The sequence below is a fragment of the Bos taurus genome, chromosome 23 (assembly GCF_002263795.3).
Source record: "Bos taurus isolate L1 Dominette 01449 registration number 42190680 breed Hereford chromosome 23, ARS-UCD2.0, whole genome shotgun sequence".
Classification (NCBI taxonomy): Eukaryota; Metazoa; Chordata; class Mammalia; order Artiodactyla; family Bovidae; genus Bos; species Bos taurus.
In genome coordinates this window covers 48,147,490-48,164,329 of record NC_037350.1, presented here as the reverse complement: position 1 = coordinate 48,164,329, position 16,840 = coordinate 48,147,490, and the positions used below count along the sequence as shown (strand labels likewise).

At 50.4% G+C, this 16,840-nt stretch overlaps 1 protein-coding gene across 7 annotated transcripts in view; it reads left to right on the top strand.

Annotated features, from left to right (window-relative positions):
• RREB1 (ras responsive element binding protein 1) overlaps positions 1-16,840 on the top strand; it is a 166,905-nt gene that overhangs the window by 50,948 nt on the left and 99,117 nt on the right. Inside the window, exon 1 of one of the 7 annotated variants that reach the window (XM_059880704.1) lies at positions 8,750-10,062. The exons of the other annotated variants lie outside the window; for them this stretch is intronic. The gene's annotated coding sequence lies outside the window, so the exon portion shown is untranslated. Of the gene's footprint in view, positions 1-8,749; positions 10,063-16,840 lie in introns of those variants that run through there. 7 annotated transcript variants of the gene reach the window in all.

Sequence of the window (16,840 nt, the reverse complement as noted above, 5' to 3'; positions counted from 1 at the left end):
ACTCAGGCAGAGTTTATGTTTGCTTCGAGTGCCCAGAGACAAACAGGCCAGCACATTATTCTTCGTGAAGTTGACTTGTGTGCTTAGTCGCTCAGTAGTGTCTGACCTTTGTGACCCCATGGACTGTAGCCAGCCAGGTTCCTCTGTCCATGGGATCTTCCAGGCAAGAATACTGGAGTGGTTGCCTTTTGCTTCGCTCGGGGATCTTCCTGACCCGGGAAGCGAACCCGTGTCTCCTGCAGTGCAGATGGATTCTTTCCCTGCTGAGCCTTCACTCAGGGATGAATTTTAAGGGACAGGCAGGTGGTAAGCTTTGGGTGCACTCTTTAGAGCAGTGACTCTCAGCTTGGTGGTTCCCCCCCACACCACCACCCCCCCGCCGCCCCCTCCCCCCACTGGCCCAGGGGGTGCCTGGCAACGTCTGGAGACTGATTGCCTTGCTGGGGGAGGGGATGCACCAGCCTTCAGTGAGTCCAGGCCAAGGATGCTGCTGTTCTTCCCACAATGCACTGGGAATCCCTGAAACAAAGGCTCATCCAGCTCCAAAAGTCAGTAGGTGGAATCCATCTGCACTGCAGGAGACAGGGGTTCGATCCCCGGGTCAAGAAGATCCCCGAGAGAAGCAAAAGGCAACCACTCCAGTATTTTTGCCTGGAAGATCCCATAGACAGAGGAACCTGGCGGGCCACAGTCCGTGGGGTCACAAAGGTCAGTAGCCCCAAAAGTCAGTAGGCCCGCGTCACGTGTGCAAGCAGCCTGGTGTTCTCGCTGTGCTGCATGTGGCATATTTGGGGATCTGGAATTTCATGGAGCGAGTAAGGTCTCCTTCCAGGACTATGAGGTGCCGTGTTGGCAAGTCCAAGATTTCACAGGAGATTGGGGGTTGGGCAGGATATTTCAGTGGCGTTCTGTATATTAAAAACCCCTTTAGTCAATAAAAGTTCCAGAACTTTTCTGCTTCTAAAACAAACCAGATTCGTGGGTGCTGGGAGGCTGCTCTGATAGGTGGAACTTCTTCGCTCATTTGGGAAACTGACTCCCGTGCTGTCATCCGCCCTTCTCCCTCGCGTTCTAAGTTGTGTGGAGGGCACTACACCCCGCCCCCCCGCACCACTGCTTTTTTCCTCAGTGTTTGAACAAGCCCCTACTTGCTTGACAGTTCATGTTTTCACCCTTGTAGTCTTGCTTATTTAGGTTTTCCTAAGTTTTTGCAAAATTCTTACATAACATTCCACCCTTGTTAAAGTGCAGTGTTGGGGGGACCGGGGCTTCTGTCCACACGTCTCCCCTCGAGTGGGCACCTGGCTGACCCCAGGGAGGGCTGGGGATGGATCGAAGCGGGGAAGAGACGATAGTGAGTTTTATGTTTTGGGGGCTCCGGGGCCTCAAAGACCCCAAAAGGAGGTTGGTTTGAAGGAAGAAGAAATGTGGTATACAAACACTAAATTGTGTTTTCCCAGACCAGACACTTCCAAGGAGAGTGGCAGGAGCCATCTGTAGCCACAGGTGCCACTTACCTGACCTGTGTCCTGGTCTTCCCCACCTCTCAGCTCCGAGGCAGGGGTCAGGGGAAGCTTTGGAGCAATAAGAAGGCAGGAAGAGGGGGGAACGATTCCTGAAAGGGCGGGGCGGCCTGTGGTGGGAAGTGACGGTTGCCCCCAAAACCATCTGGGCTGGCACTTACTTAAGAGAAGCGTTGCACATTCTGCAGGCAGCTTTCTTTACATCCTCGTCCTGCCAACAGGCTGTCAGGGTCCCTCCGTTCACGTCCCTCTGGGCCGATGGTGGCAATGACCTGCCCGGAAGCCACCTTTACCACGCGGCTCCTGGGGTGGTAAGAGCCTTGCATCTGGTGCCCCGCCGCCCCCTCCACACCCCATAAACTGGCCACTGCCCCTGCCTGTCTCCACTGACAGCTTTTGCCAGGTGGAGGGTCGTCTGCAAGTGCATCAGAGGGAACTTGTAGAGAGAAGAGTTCCTCCCCCCACTTCTGGAAGGTGAACTGAAACTCACCATCCGCCCAGCCTTCCAGGCCAGTCCCTGACTCGGGTCTCTCCCACCCCAGCCAGACCCCCCTGGACACCCCTGTGCTGTCCGACTCCAGGGTCAGCTGCCCCGCTGTCCTGACTGAGGCTCTCCTCGGGTCATAAACACCTCCCAAGTCAATTTCCTGGCACCTTTGTCCACCCTCCGTTGGTGGACACTAGCCACGCGTGGGGTTTGCCGGCCGAAAAACATCTCTTGGCTCCCTCCTGTCTGCAGGAAGAAATCCAAACTCGTCAACTTGGCACACGAGGACCTCGTTGGCGGTTCCCAGACGGTCTTCCTGGTTCCAGCCCTTCCCACTCCTGCTCCGCGAGGCAGCCACAGCAGGAGCTTCTGCTTCTCCGTGGATCACTCACTTGGTTCTGTCCCCACCCCCCCGTCTCCTTGCAAACATTTCCTCACTCTTCTTTCAAGACCCATCTTAAATACCACCTTTTGCACGGAGAATCAGGTCCTCCATCAGAATAACCCTTACCCCATCTGGCCGGTCTGTCTGTTGTAATTTACCTGTTGGCATGTTTTCCCCATCTGGAGAATAGGCAGTGACTTCAAATCATATTTTTCCATCTTCTGTACCTGGCTCAAGGGTTGCGTTTGTTGTCGTTTAGTCACTCAGTCGTGTCCGACTCCTTTTCGACCCCGTAGACTGTAGCCCGCCAGGGCTCCTCTGTCCATGGGGTTTCCCAGGCAAGAAGACTGGAGCAGGTTGCCATTTCCTTTTCCAGGGGATCTTGCCGACCCAGGGATTGAACCCGCATCTCCTGCATTGGCAGGCAGGTTCTTCACCGCTGAGCCATCTGGGAAGCCTCAAGGGTTGCGTAGTTGGTGCTTATTTAGTAATTATTGTTGAATCCATTTTCAAATACAAAAAACACAGAGTTTTTCTGAAGAGGTGCAGGTTATTTTTGGAAAAGAGCACTATAATTTGAGAAGCTAAGTCCTAAATATTGGTACAGATTAAGAGAAGGAAACTAAAGTTTTCCAGCAAACCCGTCTCCCAGAAATTGGGTGCTAAGTGCACACTGGTGGGAAAGTGTTTTGAATTACAGAAATCTTAAAATAAAAGTTTGCTCAGCTTAATTTACTCAGAATTAAAGAGAAAGAAAACGTTGTTAATGCCTGATTGCTCTAAAAGCTGTCACACTGGGGCCCTTACTAATTATAACCACTTTTCATGGCTCTTGGTTTGAAGTTTATATTAAATAGGAGAGATGGGCACACAGATCAAAGACCAGAATCATTTCAGAGCTCCAATGTGTGGGCCCATTTTCTCTGCTTAGTTAGATTTTTGTTTCATTAGTGGTATGAGTTAATAGGAGTGTTGGTCTGTATATAATTTAACTTTTCTTTTTTGCCATTACTGCTTGGATTTAACACAAAATGCCAAACCAGCAACCTACAGGGTACAGATCTTGCTTTATTTGTGTCTGTGTGCGCACAATATACATTCATACTTACGTGATAGAAGTTGATTATAGATCATATTTTCAGAAAGAATCATTTCCACTGTTCTATGGGGAATTCCTTTACGCTGAGACCTTATTGTTAAAAAACACACACACACAAATACTGCAAATACACAAAATCTTTTCTTAGCTTTCTTCTAGAAGAGGTACATACGTCTTCAGAAATAGGGGAATATGGAAGACAAGGCAAAGATGGGGTGAGAGAGGCATTTTATGGATCCTTTTATACCTTTATATTTGTAACTGTGTGGATAGGTTTCCTTTTCAAATAAGGAATTAAGTTTTGTTTTTTTACTATCCTTTATACAAGATAAAATCCTAGTCGATTAAAAGTACAGTATTGCTACCCTTAAGTATTCCTTAATGTCCTCATCTGATAACTAAAGTTTAGGCTCAGATCTGGCAGATACATTCAAATATATTAGCCCAACTTCATCTTATTTCTAAGGAGGCTTGTATATTTTCCTCTCATGTGAAAAAAGGTGGGTTTTTTTTGTTTGTTTGTTTGTTTGTTTTAAGCCATTTTCTCTTCGGCTTTAGGGCTTTTAATCGTTTGGAAGGGTAATTACATAAAACTGCCTAGTGAGCATCTCAAACAGGTTTTCACAACTTGGTCAGTTAAAACTACGTTGGATCAAACTGTTCCACTTAAAAATTTTGAACCAAGTATAATTTAAAGGAGGCTCAGCTCGCACACCTTAGTCTCAGTTACCCTTGTTTTTAAAATCATGAAAATAAAGTTTCTGAAAACCGTTTGTTGTTTGAGAGCTTACCTCTGTCCATGGAATTCCCCAGGCAAGAATACTGGAGTGAGTAGCCATTCCCTTCTCTAGCGGATCTTCCCAACCCAGGGTCTCCTGCATTGCTGAGTGAAAGTCACTCAGTCATGTCTGACTATTTATGACCCAATGGACTACACAGTCCATGGAGTTCTCCAGGTCAGAATACTGGAGTGGGTAGCCTATCCCTTCTCCAGCAGATCTTCCCGTCCCAGGAATTGAACTGGGGTCAGGCAGGCAAACTCTTTCACCATTGGAGCCACCAGGGAAGCCCCTAATGAAGCTTTACTACCCTGTTTTCCTAAAATACTGCATCGAGTTGGATTTAGTATCCCATTCAGCCTCCTTTCGGAGAAGGCAATGGCACCCCACTCCAGTACTCTTGCCTGGAAAATCCCATGAACGAGGAGCCTGGAAAGCTGCAGTCCATGGGGTCGCGAAGAGCCGGACATGACTGAGCGACTTCTGTTTCACTTTTCACTTTTCATGCATTGGAGAAGGAAATGGCAACCCACTCCAGTGTTCTTGCCTGGAGAATCCCAGGGATGGGGGAGCCTGGTGGGCTGCTGTCTTTGGGGTCGCACAGAGTCGGACACGACTGAAGTGACTTACCTTCAGCCTCCTTTTGGAAAACAGGCACTTTCCACCCCTGAATTTGCAAACCTCGTAGTGCTGCTTTTTTTTTTGTTTTTTAAACTCATAGATCTCTATTTATTCAACAAATTTGAACTTCAGCAATACGACAGCTGTGATAAGCACCAAGGATATTACTAGTGTGAGAAAGAGGCAAGTGGCTAGCTTCGCAGACATGGAAAGACCCTGGACCACTGAGTGGTCTGCGTCTGGGCGGCGTGTTCGGTGCGGCAGGGGCGTGTGATGTGCTGGCGGGGTGGAGGATGCCGAGAGGAAAGAGCGTGCAGGGGCACAGACGGTGGGGCTGACGCCCCGAGGTTGGCGAGGAGGCCACCAGGCCTGAGGACCGCGTGGTGCGGTGGGCGGGGCCGGAGCCGCGGCGCCTCCCTCGCAGGTATTTGGAGTTTTCCCTGAAGAACTCTGGGAATCCTTGCAGGGTGTCAGGCCAAGGACTGGCATGATGAGATTTGCATTTTTAAAGACCGCTCCTGGCCAGAGTGGAAGATAATCTAGAGCAGAAGGCAGCAGCTCTTCCGCCTTCTGTTTGCAAGACCGTCGAGAAGGTTAGTGGTTCGCGGCTTTGAGAAGCAGCGGCGGTGCGAACTGGCTGGAAGTGGAGGTGGGAGCCAGGCTGGCTTCGGTGGAGCTGGAGGCCAGAGGAACGGCTGGAGGCTGGGCGACATGATTTCCAGGCCTCTGGCTTCCCTGGCGGGCGGCTGGTGCTGCCCCTCTCCGGGATTAGGTTGCGGGATAAAGCCAGGTTTATGAACCAGGTACGTTCCTTGCTCTTTAAAGAAGTGATGTGTTTGAACTTTATCACCATTTTCTCTACTTGGACTGTTTTCATGGGTTAAAACGTTAATGTACCTGGCGTGGATGACTCCCGGAAAGGACTTCTATAAAAATGAGAGACAGAAGTGAGGTTCTTCCCTATGGCTTCCTCCTCCCCTCCTCTCCCTCCTCTTCTTTCCTTTTTCTCCTTTTTAATTTCCTGAGGCCAAAAGGAAGTTGGAAGAGTTCTTGCCAGTAGCCCGAGCTTCCGAATGGTTTTCAGATGAGACATACGACTAAAGTCTTGAGCACATTTAAGTTTCTGTTTGCTTTAAAGATGCTTTATCTCTTTGACTTGAGCCTGGGGCTCGGGGGCGGAGGCTCCGGGTAAGACCAAGGCAGGACTCTCAAACTTGCCCCGGGTGTCCACTGAAGAGGGTCAGAACTCTTCTGCTGACCTGACTGTCCCAACTTTCTGCTTACTTTTTTAGTCCCCACTGATGCTCTGAGTGCCTTAGAACGACATCAGTATTTTGCTTGACCAGTGATGTGTGTGGAAACAAAGTCCCTTCAGTGAAGCAAATTTGCCGCGTGTCTCCCAAGGGTGCCCAAGGAAGAGAGTCCGTCCTTGCCCAGGGCTGGTCCCCACCAAGCCGCGGTCCAGCCTGTGTCTGACCATCTCCGGTGATGGCAGATTTGCTGTCTGCTCCGAGGCAGTCCATGGAGTTTTACTACGTTAGTTAGCTTTTTTTTTTTTTAAGTCTTCTCAAGGCAAACAGAATCTTTCTGGAATGGAGCTAGAAAGTGGTGTGTTTTCTGCTGAGTTGGTGAAAGCTAGGAGCTGGAGGACAGGCCGCTGCCTGGTGCAATCTGACCCCCAGAGAGTCCCTGGGGACTGACTGCCACCCTCCTGACTTCCTCCTGCACTCGAATTCCTGCTTCATGGGGGGTGGGAGGGGGTCCTGCCTCACTTGGCCTGCACGGCCATCCTCTTGGGTGTGAGCTAGGACTCCTTTGTTCAAACAGCCCCCAAGAAAGCATGAACAGTGCTGCTGGATTTGAGTAAAGCTTCTCCCGAAGTCATAGAAATGACTCATCCAAACCACCCATGAGCCCCAGTCTGCTGCTCCCCGCCCCCCACCACTTCTCTTTTCTATGGGATCCATCCTGACCCAGGTCGCCCCACCGCTGGTCCCCAGAGAGCGCTGCCCCACTTGGGGAGAACAGGGTTTTTCATCTTTTGCTTAAAGAGCACGGATGTTCCCGCATCAGCAGCCTCACTCTTATTTGCAAGGATGGCACACTTTATCCCAGCCATACATTCGATAAGATGAGCTGATGAAGGGAAAGGCTCCACAGAGACCTTGCCCCTCCCACTCTTTCCAGCTGAAACAGCTTGGTGAGGGTGTGCTGGGAAGGGAACTGGAGAAACTGAGTTTATGGCATCTTTTGGAAAATTTAAATCTTAAGGTTCAGTTGCACGCAGCTCAACCCTTCACCTCATCATGACCCAGGCCGAAGCGTGGATTTGGAGATCGAATACATCTGTCACAAAAATAGCTTACAGGGATGGCCTTGTAACGTGTCCAGAGTTGCGGTGGGTGGTACGTCCAGTAGCCAGTTCATGGTGACGAAGGTATAAGCGCACTTGCAGATAACCCGCCCATAACTGCTGGATAATGGTGACAGTTCTTGCTCTCTGTTGGGTGGTTTCTTTCTTTACACCGCTGTGTGTTTAATTCCTGGTGTTGGTTCTTGACGGGCTTGGGGTGGTAAATTATTGCACTTAGAGATCACAACCAAAATGGCTTGGTGGGTTTTGCTGCCTTTACAGCGGATGGAATCTGGGGAGGTTCCTTTGGCTGGCTGGGAAGTCTAGTGACTGCTCCTGCTGTGTCCTGTATCTACAGACGGCAGAAGACATAGAAATCCAGCAGAAACTGACCTGGTTATTCATATTATAAACAAATCACTGAGAGTGTATTTAAATACAGTCAGCAGTCCGCCCTTGGTGAAAAGCATCAGTAGTCAAAGCCCACCTGTATTTGCTTTAAATCAGATAAACCAGATGTTGTATTTTAGGCTGTCTCCTGCCCGTGCTAGACTTAATCCATATATGACTCCAATCTTAAGTCAAAAATCTCAAGTTCCCGCACTTTTTCACCGTTCTATGGTTGTTGGGTTTTTCATCTGGAAAACCACTCGCGTGGTGGGGGAAGCGGTTGTGTGAACTAAGGTTTCAGGCACACACCAGTTATGTCCTCCTGAACTCTTGACGTGGGTCATCCCATTCCGCCTTCACACCCCTTCGTGGCCCCTGTGATGTAGGTAGGATCATTATCCCCTTTATTTAGAGGAGGAAGAGACCCAGTGAGACAGCCAGCTCATCGTCGTCGAACAGCCTGAGCCCAGAGCCCATGCTGGCGGCCAGTGCTCCACTTCTCCCGCGATGCCGTGACATTGTCCCCAAGTGAATATGCCCCAGAAGCCTGCTGTGTGCAGAGCCGTGTGGTACATGGCAAGGGGAAAGCCAGGGACATGCATGGGACAGAGCTGTTGGCTCTTGGAAATAGCAGGTTAAAACCCAACCTGTGAAAAGACTGTATGTGGTTTTTAGACAAAGTGAGTTAGGCCATCACTTCTGTGGAAGATCAAGGGGGAGGGAAGGGTTGCTAGAGAGAGAGGCCTGCAAAGGTGCTTCGTTGTTGAATTGCTAAGTCCGGCTTTTTTGGCACCCCATGGACTGTAGCCCACCAGTCTCCTCTGTCCACGGAATTCTCTAGGCAAGAACCCTGGAGTGGGTTGCCATTTCCTTCTCCAGGGGATCTTCCCAATCCAGAGATCAAACCTGGATCTTCCTGCATTGCAGTAGGTGGTTTCTTTACCACTGAGCACCAGGGCATGGGTTGCAGAGATGCTGCTGGTTGACAGATCAGCCAGTGGGAAATGGCTGTCTCAGAGCATCTGGGGCCCGGGAGAGTTGGGGAGAGGCCCTGATTATCCTGCTGGGGGCCTCACTGTCCCCAAGTTCCCATCAGATGCTCCGGGGGGTGGGGAGGGTGGGCCTGCACTCGGGGCTTCTGCTGGTCCTGTGTGAGGTGGGGAGTGGGGTACACGCCTGCCCCTCAGCTTCTTTGTTGTGGACACCCACGTTTAACCTCGCTGAAAGTGCTTGATCACCGATTCCAAGTAAGCATGGTGTGTCGGCCACTTTGGAAGGGCCGGGACACTGTCGGCTCCGTGAGTGTCTGGGGACGAGGGTTCCTGGAGAGCCTGGTTCCTCCAAACAGGTCCCTCGTTCTTTGCTGTCATAACAGGGCATTCCCATTTCATTTAATTTATAAAATCAACATTTTGCCTCAGAGTCAGCGATCTAAGGGGCCACTGGTCTGTGGATCCAGGGAGGTCGGCGCAATTGATCTGATTACTGACCTGGGGCTTCCCTGGTAGCTCAGCGGTAAAGAAGCCACCTGCAGTGCAGGAGACAAGGGCTCCATCCCTGGGTCGGGAAGATCCCCTGGAGAAGGAAATGGCAACCCACTCCAGTATTCTTGCGTGGAGAATCCCATGGACCGAGGAGCCTGACGTGCTGCAGTCCGTGGGGATGGAAAGAGCCAGACAAGACTGAGCGACTGAACAATTGCTAACCTGATGGTTTGAGTTTGTCCTTATTTAAGGGAGATAGCCTCAAGGAGAGGTTTTTTGTCCCCCCTGCTTCTTAAGCAGTAGGAGCTACAGGGACTGCGGGACAGCAGTGGAGGACGCCCTGTCTCCCTTGGGATGTTACTGGGGCGGGGGGTGTCCTGCCCTTTTATGGGGGCCCACTCGAGCAAGTCGTGGAACCAGCAAGTCTTAAATTGTGATGAGGGCTTCATGACCTGTTTCCTGTTTCCGGTGGGTCTGTTGGAGAAGGGTTGTTTTGAAATTTAGTAACAAAGAGAGAATTTCAGTGTCCTGTGTTACCAGCTTGACTGTAACCGACCTAGCTTCCCCTTACTACCACCATGATTCTTACCGCTGCTATTTTGCTGGTGGCAGTTTGACAGTTGCAGTGAGAGAGCAGGGCAAGAAGTCTCGGTTGAAGACCAGCATCCCATGCTGTCTCTTTCTCAGGGTTGGAATCAGCTTCCTGCATCGGAATGCTGCTCGACACCTCCCCCAGGCAGTAGGCTCCGGGGAGGCGAGGATGCCTAAGACGTGGTCCAGTCCTGAAACGCACCAGTGCGTCACAACCGGCAGAGACCGCGCGGGCCAGGCAGTGGAAGCGGTCAGGAAAAGAGGAAGTGATGGGGTCCTCAGATGTGAACAGCCGGCCACGTGGAGAAACACGTAGGGAAGGGGAAACGAACGTCTAGGCTGAGAGGAGTGTGAGTAGAGGCCCTGGGGGACGACAGCCCGGGGCTTCCTGGGGGATGGGATGGACGGGCGGTGGGATGAGGCCAGAGAGCAGGGTCGGGGTGCTGTGTCGAGTCGGGGCGGAAGGGGTGTTGAGAGGTGTCTCTGGTCAGTTGTGGAAGCAGTCGTGCACCAGGAGTGCTTTGAAGCTGGGTTGCCACGTGAGAAGTTCTGTCCTGGAGAGAACTCAGCTAACCCTTTAGAAAAATCAGGTTGCAGAGGAGGCATGTCTGGCAGAACGAACTTGACGTTGGTGCCATACTAAACAGAATTATTTCTTCTCCTTTTTTTCAAAGAGATTTTTTTCAGTCCAGGACATGGGGGCTGCTGTCTGGGGTGATGTTAAATGATCATTCAAAGGTGGGAGCTTGATTTTCAGCAAATAGAATGCAGTTCACCAAGGTTTAAACTTCCCAGGCTGTGTTTTACTGCTTGGTGCTTAAGCTCATCGGGGAGAGCAATAGACTCATCCAGGGAATTAGACTCACTTCTGTTCCCTCGAGAATACTGAGGCTGGATCCTGGGAGTCCAGGGGAGCTACTTACTCGTTAGGATCACTGGTTTGTCAGCTGGGAGTGAAGGCGGGCTTGGAGGGTGAGCTGATGAGCCTGTGGATGAAGATTTCTGGAAGTTGCCATGGATGTAGGACCTGCTCACAAAGATGAAGCTGCCTTGAGCAGGGGTGTCTCACCTGGGTAGCCCCTGCCCTTGCCCTATTCCCCCCCCCCCCCCCCACCCCGCTGTTCCGGGTCCTCTGCAGAGATTTCACTTCCTCCCAGTGGTGAGGTTGGCCAGGAAAGACCCACAGGGATGCAGGGCGTGAGGGCAGGTCGTGGCCCCCAGAGACACTCGTGGTTGATTAATTACGGTGGAGGCACTTTCTGCCTCTACCCCTGGGGAGAACAGGTCCCTTTTTTAATACGCGTGACTTCATATGTTCATACGTTCAAGGCCTGAACTCAGGGACCGAGGGACCTGGCCGAGAGAGCTGTGGAAAATGTGGGGAGGCCCCTGCAGGTTGGACAGAACGCATACCGTAAGGTTAATAATTTCGTCACCTAAAACTGATTTTTATATGGTAAGGTTTTATGAACTGCTGGCAGCCTCTCTCGTTCTGTTTTGTTTCTTAACCGTGCTCTCTCGCTGGCGCTGGGATCGTGCGGGAGGAGGTGGGATGCTGTGAGCTGGGGTGGGCTTTGGGGGGCCAGGCGGGGAGCTGCAGCAGAGATGGGGGGCTCTCAGAGTGCTGAGTGGATTCCCTTGCCTGTGACCAGCCAGGGCAGATCACTAAGGAAGGAGAGCCCGCTTGGGGCCAGGACCCAGGGGTGTTTGCTGGTGTGACCCCATGGGTAGGGCAGAGCTATCATCTTCCTCTTCTTAAAGACAGGAAACTGAGGCTTAGGGGAGTTACCTTTTTCTGAGATCACACAGGCGGTGTCAGGCCGCCGGGAAGCATTAGGCCATAGCCGCACACTGAAAGATATTCTCCGGTCCCATGGGACTTCGGGACAGGTGGGTGCCTGGAGAGAGTTCCCAGCCCAGCAACTGCGAACCTTGATCTGGACTCTTTAATAGTTCGCTGGGATTGGAGCTCAACACATTTGAGTGCTTCTACTCGTAGAACACTGGGTTGAGGCGTGATGAAGCCCCGTGGTTCTTGCCTTGGGGGAGTCCCCATCATGAAAAGGTGCAGGGCAGGGTCACCCCCGAGCCTTGCTCCCACGGGCAGGGGCAGGCTGGGGGTCACTTGGGGTGGAGGACCACGGCCTGCAAGGTGGTGGAGTTGGAGGGTTCCTTGGGGGGTGGCGGGTGGGGCAGAATTGGAGCTTTCCTTCTGTCCGTGGGACGCAGTCCTAAGGCTTGGAGCAGAGGAGCGACCGGCCACCTGATAAGGCTTGGGAGACATCCTCAAGGAGGGAGTGTGGCCACGGCTGTCCCCCGGGTGGCTGCTGGGGGCCCTGTCACTGCTGATTGCTGGCCCGAGGCAGAGAGCCCAGCCTGGTCAGCTGGTCCGGAACGAGCCCGGCAGCAGGCAGATCCCTGCATCGCTCCACCGGACTGACGTCCACAAACGAGGGGCTTGCTTTCTTTACAGCCGCAGACTTGTTTCAAAGCTGACTCACACACTCTGGCTTAATATTTCACTTCTTAGTTAACCAGCTCCAGAGGAGCCACCGCGAGAGGGTGAAGGACCCCAGGGCAGCAGCAGACCTGCTTCCAGTTTAGGCCCCGATGGAGACAGTTCAGGCTCAGATCTCTGCGTTCTGGCTTGCCTCTTTGCGGGGCTTGTCCGCTGAAATGCTGGATCTTGTTTATAATGTTGGCATGTTGGTGTGGAGGTTAACCCTGGTTTACTGAAACCAGGGCAGAGAGCCTTTCCTGATGGGTCCTGAGACTTCTACGAGGACCTACCCCGGCCCCAGGTGTGGGGTGGGGCCTGAGCCCCGGCTCCTGATCCTTCCCCCGCATCCAGTTTCCAAGTCTTTGGCTCAGATGGTAAAGAATCTGCCTGCAGTGCAGGAGACCCACATTTGATCCCTAGGTCTGGAAGATTCCCCTGGAGAAGGACATGACAACCCACTCCAGTACTCTTGCCTGGAGAATCCCATGAACAGAAGGGCCTGGTGGGCTACAGTCCATGGGGTCGCAAAGAGTCAGACACGACTGAGTGACTCACACTTCCTGTGTTATCTGTTGTTCAGTTGCTAAGTTGTGTCCTTGTGGTGCCCGGCTGCTTGCGGCCCCGTGGACTGCAGCACACCAGGCTCCTCTGTCCCCCAGTGTCTCCCGTTTGCTCAGACTCCTGTCCATTGAGTCTGTGATGTCATCCGACCATCTCGTCCTCTGTCACCTCTTTCTCCTCTGGTATTTGCTGCTGCCCCAAAGGTGCCCTCCCCACCTGTGCTTGAAGCAGAGTGCTCTTATGAGGCTCTTAAAGCCCCTGGTGTGGTCTCCCCAGCTTTTTGTCTTGAGCTCTGGCCTGGGGTGCCATCACGGTCACCTCCCCATTCATCGGTGTCACTGGCATTTTAAAGACGCAAACGTGGACATCGCAGGCAGGCCCGTAAATGCTTTTCGTGCTTGATTTCCATACTGCTCACAACAAGCCCACCAGGCTGGTGTCGTTAGCCACGTTCTGCTGGTACAGAGGCACTGAATCATGCCCTGAAGGTCCAGGGGGCACTGGACCCTCCCCCCGCCCTTTCTGTGTTTTCTCTCATTTAACCTCTGCTTCGACTTCTGAGGTCACTGTTATCTCCATCTTACAGGTGAGGAAGCTGAGGCTTAGGGAGTTTAAAGAACTTGCCTGAGGCCGCTCCAGGGTAAATGACATTGAGCCTGAGCTGGTGTACTCCTTAATCTTTGCTCTTCTGTATTTGTTTATGAAGTAAAACTTGCTAGCTTGGGGCTGGCTTAGAGCTGATGGCTTCTCTTGGATTTGTTTTCCGGGCTCTTCCCATTCCTAAAGGAGGAGGGAGGAGCTGTTTGTCAAGTGCCCACTCCCATGTGCAGTTCAGTTCAGTTCAGTCGCTCAGTCGTGTCTGACTCTTGGCGACCTCGTGGACTGCAGCACGCCAGGCCTCCCTGGCCATCACCCGCTTCCGGAGCTCACCCCACTCCGTTCTAGGCTTGGTTATCTGTTTTCCTTTTACCAGAGTGTAAGCTCCCGAGAGCTTCTTGCTGCATTTTCCCTGTTTGTTCACCCATGCCCGCAGGCACCCACCCTAGTGCCTGGCACAGCCTGGGTGCTCAGGCAGCACTGAATGAATGAATGAGCGGATCGTTTTATACCCCTGTCCGAGGTGGAGGCACTCAGACAGAGTAGTTTGGTGCCTTGCCCACAGGCACAAATAACTCTTGCTGGTCACACCTCAGATCTCTTGTTTTCTCAGCAGACCTTTTTTACACATGTAAAATTTCGGGAGTAATCGGATCTATGTCCTGGGGTTGGAGGGCATGATATAAAACACTATGAATACTTAGCAGTGCCTGGCACCTCGCCAGCCATCGAAGAGTGGCCTTGGGAGGGTTGTCTCCACTCCCTTGTCTGTGTTTGTCTTCCTTTGGGGCAGGGTTGCCATACCGATTAGCCAGGCTCAAATGTGCTGTCCACCAAACTTCTAAAAAGTGCTTTTCATTCATCTGGGAAAGTGCTTTTTATTCATCTAAGGTTGCTGTGTTGGCTGTACTATCTAGTAAGTGATGGAAGTGGTAACATTGATGGAATCCGTTTAAAGCTACCCAGGGCCAGTGGTCACCACTGGAAAGGTGTGGATTAGTTTGATTTTCATCTTTTCTGTTTCCAGTCAGAATATTGTTCTGGGAGGGGCCTCCGGGATCCTCGTCCAGATTGTCTCCTTCCAGGCCCCCTAGTTTCCAGGTGAGGAACATCAGGCCAGGAGAGTTGCGGGGGCAGGGCTGGGGGGACCACGTAAGAGGTCTTACATGGCCCACTCTCTTCGATGGCAGCAATACCGCCAAGTCCAGATGCCTGGAGTTTTGTATTTGTGACGGGGGGTTGTCTGAACATTTCTGTGGTGGAACCACCATTATTCTCATCAGGGATGTTAGTGAGCAGATTATATCCATAACCCTAAGTATTAAGAAGGGTTTTTCCTATTAGAGTTTTATTTTTAGCTATAGAAAAGTTATAAATAAACAAAAAGAAAAATCGAGTAAAGCATGTAAGAAAGTAAAATTACTTTCATGAGTCACAAGTCTCCTTGTTGTGTATCTCCTTCCTCTTAATACATACACTTACTACAGAAATGGGATTTATTACATTTGTGAACAATAAAAAGCCCATTTTTGTATATGCCTTTAAATTATACCCTATTTATTAAAAATTTAATGTGATAAGTATTTTCTGATGTATCCAAATGTTCTTTGCCAAGAAAATCACTTTATTTTGATGTGGCATAATTTGAGGAGAGGAGAGTTGTAGGTTAATATTTTGATTATTTTGCACTCCCTGGCACTCACTGGTCCTAGGTTAGTTTTGGGGTTTTCTTTATTCGGTTGGTTTTGTTTTTGTTTTTCTTGCATTGTGTGGCATGTGGGATCTTAGTTCCCTGGACAGGGATTGAATTTGTGTCCCCTGCAGTGGAAGTGCAGAGTCTTAACCACTGGTTCTAGGTTAAATAAAGCCAATTTAGCGTTAAAATTTTTACGTAAATTATGAATAGGTAAGCGGAAATTGATTTATTCTAAAGAGGAAAATGCTGAACTGACACAATGCATTTATTTATTTTTTGATTAGCCTGTGATGTGTCATCCTATTGCTCCAAACAAACACCGGTGAAAAGCAGATCGAGCAGTTCAAAAAGTCCCTCCAAAGGGTCCAGTTCTCTTGATAAGGAGGTGTTTTCCATCTTCTTAGGTCACAGGGGTGAGAGGGCTGATGGTAGGTTAGGTTCCTTTGGTTGTGGTTTTAATCGGATGTTTTGCTTTAATCGACGTCATCTGACACTTTAGTGCAGCTATCCCCATGGGGTCTTTTCTAATATAAGGACCTCTCTTAATGTATTAATAAAAAATGTTTCCGGGGTAAGCATAATTTTAGTTGTATTTTTAGACTCTGTTGAGAACCTCTGATAAAATGTTTTTGAAAAATAATACTTTTAGTGGAACTTCTCTTTATTAAATTACAACAACATCTTCATACATATATCTTCATACATCTTGCCCAACGATAGCACATACCTGTGTACAGTTTCCGAGGTTTGTAGATGCTTGATGGGCCTATGAGGACGTTTACCCTCCAAAATAGCTCCTAGGACGCCCTTGCCTTCGAGGAAGATAGAGCCTGAATGTGAATCACTCTGAGGCCTAATGTTGGGTAGATAATAATCAGATCCATTCTGAAGGGCAAGTGGAATTCTCTAACTCCAAGAATGACCTGGGGGCCATTAAATGACAAGTCAGGAAGATGCATTTTGTTCCCACCTGCTCACTGCTGAAGTTTCCAGAGGGTCCCACCCCACCTTGCTCTCCTCATCATTTCAGAGGAAGGAATTGAATCAGGAACACTTGAACAAACCTGATGAACTATCTCCTTTGGCCCTTTTCACGCACTCTGCATGATCTAGAGAGAGGACTGGATTTGTCAGCTCAGGTCCTAAACCCAAGCCCAACCCTAATTACAGTTAATGGAAAGATGTTACACCTTCAGTTCAGTTGCTGAGTCGTGTCCGACTCTTTGCGACCCCATGGACTGCAGCACGCCAGGCCTCCCTGTCCATCACCAACTCCCAGAGTTTTCTCAAACTCATGTCCATTGAGTCAATGATGCCATCCAGCCATCTCATCCTCTGTCCCCTTCTCCTCCTGCCGTCAATCTTTCCCAGCATCAGGGTCTTTTCCAATGAGTCAGTTTAGACCTTGGGCCTCAGTTTTTCCATCTGTAAAATGCGCAGAATCTTTCTTTTGTTCTTAGGAGGTGACACACTGATGCCCCCAAGCAGCATTTTTGTCTCTTTTTAATCAGTGAAAACAAATAAGAAAAACCTTTGTGAGGCTAGATGTGATTGTCCCAGGAAAAGTACCATAACATTAGAGAAATTCTAAGCATCTCAAAAGCTTATTTAGGGCAGGGCAACAGAGCAAGGCCTGCCAGCAGAGTGAGACCCTCCTCAAAAATCTTGTCTCCATTCTCCTAGAGTTGTTTTTCTCTTAGTGATTGTTACAGTGATGCCTCGTATAGCACTAGTCTTGAGCTCTGAGAACAAAGTTCTTGCACTGTTTAGCCCC